Here is a 6,277-nt window from a genome sequence, read left to right on the forward strand (position 1 = left end):
CCACATTTTTGACGAATGGACCTTTCGTAGTCATCGATTGCGCGCGACAGAACGAGTCTATCAAGAGCGCTACTGTGGATGTGCGCATAGAATTTGATTGCAAGGAGAACGTGCCTGCAAATACTACTGCCTACTGTCTCATCTTGCACGATCGTGTCATCGAATACTGCCCATTGTCCAATGTAGTGCGCAAAATCATGTAAATTGCAATGTCGGCAGTATTCCAATATAAGAAAGATTCATGTATCGTAATGAGGTGTAGTCTCAAAGGTGTCATGACTACACCAACGTTTGTCGATCTGCAAGGTTTCATCGTTGGCAAAAACTCCTTCGTCGCGAAGGAGTTTGCCGCTCTCAGAGAAGGATATATTCTCTCTCTCATTATATCTTCAAAAGCCCCGAGCCGTGGAATTTTCTCAGCAAAACGGATAAGCAGCGCGTATCCTGGGTGACGGTCAACCATCATGGATTGCAATGGGACGATGGAACGGTTCGATACTTCACTGCTAAAGACCTGATTACAAGGGCGTTGAGGACGGTGACGGAGAATGAAACATTGCACGTTTACGTAAAGGGGCTTGAAAAACGAGAATGGTTGCGGGATTTGCTTCAGGACGACGCGAGAGAGGATGTCTACGTCGAGAGCATCGACGAGCACTACGGAGACGTGGAATCGTTGAGAAAGATGGACGCTACACATACTTTACGTTGCCACAAACATGTATCGAATTGCGCTTTGCAAAATGTATTTAAACTGTTCAATTGGTGGCACTGTCATAAAAAATAAAATGTATATTATCTATATTATATATCGATTTTTTCTTATTCCTTTCCTGCTGAAACACTCCCACGATCTCATAAAATTAAACCTCAATCGAAGATCAGCGTCTTTTAACCATTGTAACTAGGGAAGGATGAATAAAGAGAATCTTCGGTTTTAATCATTTTAATGCTCTTATTTCCTTCATCATCTCCTATCGACATCAGTTGTCCTTCGAGCTCTACATTTAAGAACTTTGTCCGCAACGACATTGCATGGTTTGCATTTTTTTACACGCGTGCGATGAGATCTTCGCGGTCATAGCATGCGTCCTCCCCTCTCTCCGCAGACCCAGCTAGGGCGAGAGAGAGAGAACGATAGCGTCGACCGTAACAGATAATAATAAGACTGTCACTGTCAACAGCCAGGTTTCGGCGCTTGACCCCGTGACTCATAACATGGAAAAATAAGAATACGCGTCCAGGTGTTCGCGCTAATCAAAGGCATCCCGGTGATATCTATTACATGCACGCGCCTCCGCGCCGGGGATCGCGTAGCACCGCGGTCCTCCTCCCCGCACCGCGGATTCATTCATCTTAATATGAAAGTCGCTATCAGCAGCCAGGTTTCGGCGCTTGACCCGTGACTCATAACATGGACAATAAGAATACGCGCCCAGGTGTTCGGGCTAAAAAAGTATCGAAACGAGTGACAGGTCAGCACCTAGATATCTGTTACATGTCACGTAGTGACAGGTCAGCACCTTGCGTGACAAGGTCACTGGCCTTGGAGTACCCCTCCCCGCTCCCCCTCGCCACGAAGTACCCCCTCCCCTCTCCCCCTCGCCACGGAGTACCCCCTTGAAGGGGGCCCCTCCCCGCCCCGCTCCCCTTGCCACGGAGTACCTCCCCGCCCCGCTCCTCCCTCGGAGCTCCTGGGTTTAGAACACCCTACTATCACCTACTTAACATAATTTTAAAATAAAAAATATATTATTTTACAGGAAGAGTATGTTCTCTTCATTTTCTGCCAAGTGCTTACAAGGAACAATCTTGGGCACAACAGCAATTGCCTGATTCTTTTCGCCGTCTACCGCGTTTGAAAGAAGATGCTGTTCCAACTGAACATTTGGCACTAGAAATTTCAGACGAAAATCAAAGAGTTCAGGATGAAACTAATATCGGAAACCAGGACACTAATATCAGATTAGCTCACTCAGAAACTCAGGATTGTAGGTCTTCAGAAGAGTCTCAACAAGAAAACCTTAACAAGCAGAGCCAAAAATTGACACTTTTGTTGCAGCAAGTAGAAGAATTAAGGAAAACGAATGAACATTTGAGGAAGGCTAACGAAAGATTGATGCAAAAGGTGGTTACGACAGATAAACAGCTCAAGGAGAAAGACAAAGTAATTGAGAAAAAAGAAAAATTGCTTAGAAAGAAAGACAAGAAACTTGGCGTGCGAGAAAGAAAAATATCCAAATCTGAGAGTAAAGAGATGAAATATAAGAAAATATTGCAAAGTGTTTTCACACCAGGACAATTGAAAATACTCTCCAACGATAATAAAACAAAAACAATATGGTGTTCTGAAGATATTGCTTCGGTCATATCTTTACGAAGCATTAGCCCCAAAGCTTACAGATTCGTTAGGAACAGTATGAAAATCCCTCTACCAGCTATTTCAACTTTGAGAAATTGGGCCCGAAAGTTTGATGTTACGCCAGGTATTTTAAATGATGTCCTAGCCATTATGAAAACCAAAGCTAGATGCCTATCAGAATTAGAGAGATTGACGGTATTAACTTTTGATGAGATTTACATATCCAATGACGTGGCAATTAACAGGAAAGATGAAGAAGTTATTGGGCCTCATAACACATGCCAATTTATCATGGCTAGAGGACTTTTTGGTCGATGGAAACAACCAGTGTTTTATAATTATGATAAATCAATGGACAAAGAAACTCTGGAGCAAGTGATCAAACAGCTTTTTGAATGTGGATTCACGGTAGTGGCTGCAACATCAGATCTGGGAACAACGAACGCCAAGTTATAGAAAAATTTGAATATTGGAATAGGCAAAGACGAACATTGTTATTTTAAACACCCAAGTAACGATCAATACCGTATTAACATTTATTCTGACGCCCCCCACATGATAAAACTGGCACGAAATCACTTTGTAGATCATGGGTTTCTTTATAATGGAATCCACATAACCAAGGATCTCTTGCATCTACTTTTGTGTGTGACAGCAGATACAGATTTGAGAATAGCCCATAAGTTGACACAACGTCATTTAGATGTTAAGGGCCCTCAACGTCAAAATGTGAAACTGGCCGCACAGGTATTTTCTAACAGCACAGCAAAAGCTATTCAATCTTGCGCTGCAAAAGGTCTTGCTGGTTTTGAAAATTGCTCTGCAGTGGTTCGTGTACTGGAAATATTCAATAAGTGGTTCGACATTTTCAACAGTACAACGATGTATGGAAAAAATCCAGATCTTCACGGCTTCGGCGTTCAACTTGAATCTCAATGCCAAGTATTGCAAGAAATGGAAGAGTTCATCACAAACATGACTGTTTTCGGGAAGAAATCTATGCTTCCTTTTCAGAAGGGCATCGCGCTGTGCTGTCGTTCGTTGCCAAGTTTATTTGCATATTTGAAAACGACCTATGGCCAAGAAAAAATCCAATTTCTTATGACTTGCCAACTAAATCAACATGGGCTAGAGAATATGTTCTCTTACCTCCGTGGTATGGGGGGATATAATGATCACCCCAATGCTATAGATCTACAAAATAGACTTCGGTGGTATGTTCTTGGAAAACATTCCACAGCTCTGTTTTCAGTTCGAGCAAACACCGTCCCAGACCCACTCGATTCAAGTTTAACGGAAGCACAGAATTTTCCGTCGAAAGAAAATCCTTCATACTTTGCCTCACAACAAAACGAAGATGAACTACTGATAAACATGGATTCATTAGAATTTCCAAAAGATGATGGAGATCAAGAGGACTGTGAAATAATGGAAAATGAGATGACGTATGTGGATGATAACAATCCGATGGAAACTGACGATTGTGAATTTCGGAAGCTTCCTGAAGGTTTCAAGGAATCCATTGAACAAGGCGATGATTTTGAAGGTGAAATTGAGGCAAGAAACAGACCAACTCATGTCCTGCTATAACATTTCTATGGTCGAAGTACCATGCATGTTATTGGCACAAAAAGAGAGTTGAAGGGACTTCTCTGCATCATCACTCTATTATATTGTTAATAGTATCTGCCGTAGGATTTTATATTAATTGTACATAATTGAATGAGATGAAATCATAATGGGCGCGTTCAGGTGACACAACTGTTACACAACTGTTGATTGAGCCTTTGTTGTTATTGGTGTATTCTTCTAAATCTGAAGGTCTGATTGTATGATCTAGAAGAATATCTCAACACTGACTCAACGTTGAGTCTGCTGAATGCGCCCGTTGACACGAATTCTTTTCCATCAACAGTTTCACATTTCTACGACTATGAGCCAACAGAAGAAGAAATTAATCTCGTCGAACAGGTCGAAAATATCGATCAAATTGATGACCGTAAATGGATCTGCAACCAAGGTTTAAAATACATCACAGGATATGTTGCCTATCGGTTCAGAAACAAATATTCCATTTCAGGGAATCCAACAAGAGATTTAGGATCGCTGGATAACTCGGAATATATAATGATGTTATCGAGAGGGGGCTTGATGTACCCCTCTGAAGAATTCCTCAAGGTGGCAAACATCATGGACGATGTATTTGAAGACTTCCGCGGGCCGAATCAACTAAAACTAAAAACAAAACATATTTTTCGAAAAGTGGCAGATCTTGTAATGGAGAGAAATGACTCCATTCCTCGTGATGCTCTTTTGTGTTTGGTGCGTACAAGAACGTACATCAGGCTCAGGAAATGGAATATGCAAATTCGAGAAGAAAATAGGTTTAAGAAAACAGCAAAAAAAGTAGAAAAGAGAAAAAATTAAGAAAATATGTAATAAAACTGTTAACTAGAAATTAGAAGGGGAAATGATGGCGGAGTGAGAGGTGGTGACGGTGAGAGATTGGAGAGAAAAGGCGAAGGAAAAGTGGAAGGAAGTGAACTGGAGAGGAAGAAAACACGGAGATGGATGGAGGACAAGGAGAGGCAGTACGGGAATTGGAGGAGACGAAAAGGAGAAAAGAAGAAGGAAGATAGAAGGAGGTAAAGTGAAGAGGAGGATGAGTTGGCAGATCGGAACGAGGAAGAAGGACGAGGAGTGGGGAGGAGGTCGAACGGACGGAGCGAGAGATCGATGAGAGAGAGCAGAGAGAATGGGAGGAAAAACGCGAGAGGTCGAAGAGGTGCAAACGGAAAGTGAGCAGACGGCGGGATAGTTTATGACCGAACAATCGACAGCGCAAAGAAGAAGGAAAGAAGGATGGAAAGTGAATAGAAGGGAGAAGCGACGGCAGAAGGAGAACGGGAGGAGAGAATTTGGCAGGAGGCAGAACACGGAGCGGTGAGTGTAGGAGAGCGGAGAGGAGAGACGAGATCGAGTATTTGAGAAGCGGCCGTGAGAAGGAGGAAGTGGAAAAGGAAGGTGTGCAGGAGTGCAGAAGGAGCAGGAGAGGCGACAGGCAGTGCAGGTGGCAAGGCACAGGAAGGGAAGACGGAGGAAAAGGTGAGGCGGAAAAAGAGACAGGGACGAAAGGGAGAAGGAGACGCGAAAGAGGAGACGAGAGGAGAAAGAAAACAGAAGGAAGGAGGAGTAGGAGAGAGAGAAGCGACAGAAGGAGAGAGAAGATCGGACAGGAGGAACGAGAGGACGGCGAGTACAAGGAGTCGAGCGATCGATGTAGAGAGCGAAGAGAGATTGGCCGAAGAGATCGAGAGATCGATTCGGCGGGAGGAAGGTGTGATTGGCCGAAAAGATCGAGAGGTCGATTCGGCAGGAGAAAATAGGAGAGAGAGAAGCGACAGAGGGAGAGAGAAGATCGAACAGGAGGTACGAGAGGACGGCGAGTACAAGGAATCGAGCGATCATATGTAGAGAGCGAAGAGAGATTGGCCGAAGAGATCGAGAGATCGATTCGGCGGGAGGAAGACGTGATTGGCCGAAAAGATCGAGAGGTCGATTCGGTAGGAGAAGGTAGCGAGAAGGGGAGCGCACGAGGAAGGGAGGAGAGGGGAGGAGGGCTACGGGGAAAGAGAAAGTGATAGTAGAAAGCATTCAAGAGTATAGACGACGGGGATAGAGGAGGCGATAGAGAAGAAAGTAAAGAAAGAAGAGAGAGGAAAGCAGTAAAGGAAGCACAGAGGAGAGGAGAAAGTGGAGGAAAGAAGGTAGGAGAGGAAAGGCAGAGGGAGGAATAAAGGGGGATGAAAGAGGTAGTGGGCGGTAGCGAGTGGGGCAGAGAGAGAGAGAGGTTAGGTACAAGTGGGCGCGAGGAAGGCAACCGGCGTTGGCTACTCGTGCGCACGTAGGCAAGAA

The sequence above is a fragment of the Vollenhovia emeryi genome, unplaced genomic scaffold (assembly GCF_000949405.1).
Source record: "Vollenhovia emeryi isolate VEMERY1.0 unplaced genomic scaffold, V.emery_V1.0 DF939804.1, whole genome shotgun sequence".
Classification (NCBI taxonomy): Eukaryota; Metazoa; Arthropoda; class Insecta; order Hymenoptera; family Formicidae; genus Vollenhovia; species Vollenhovia emeryi.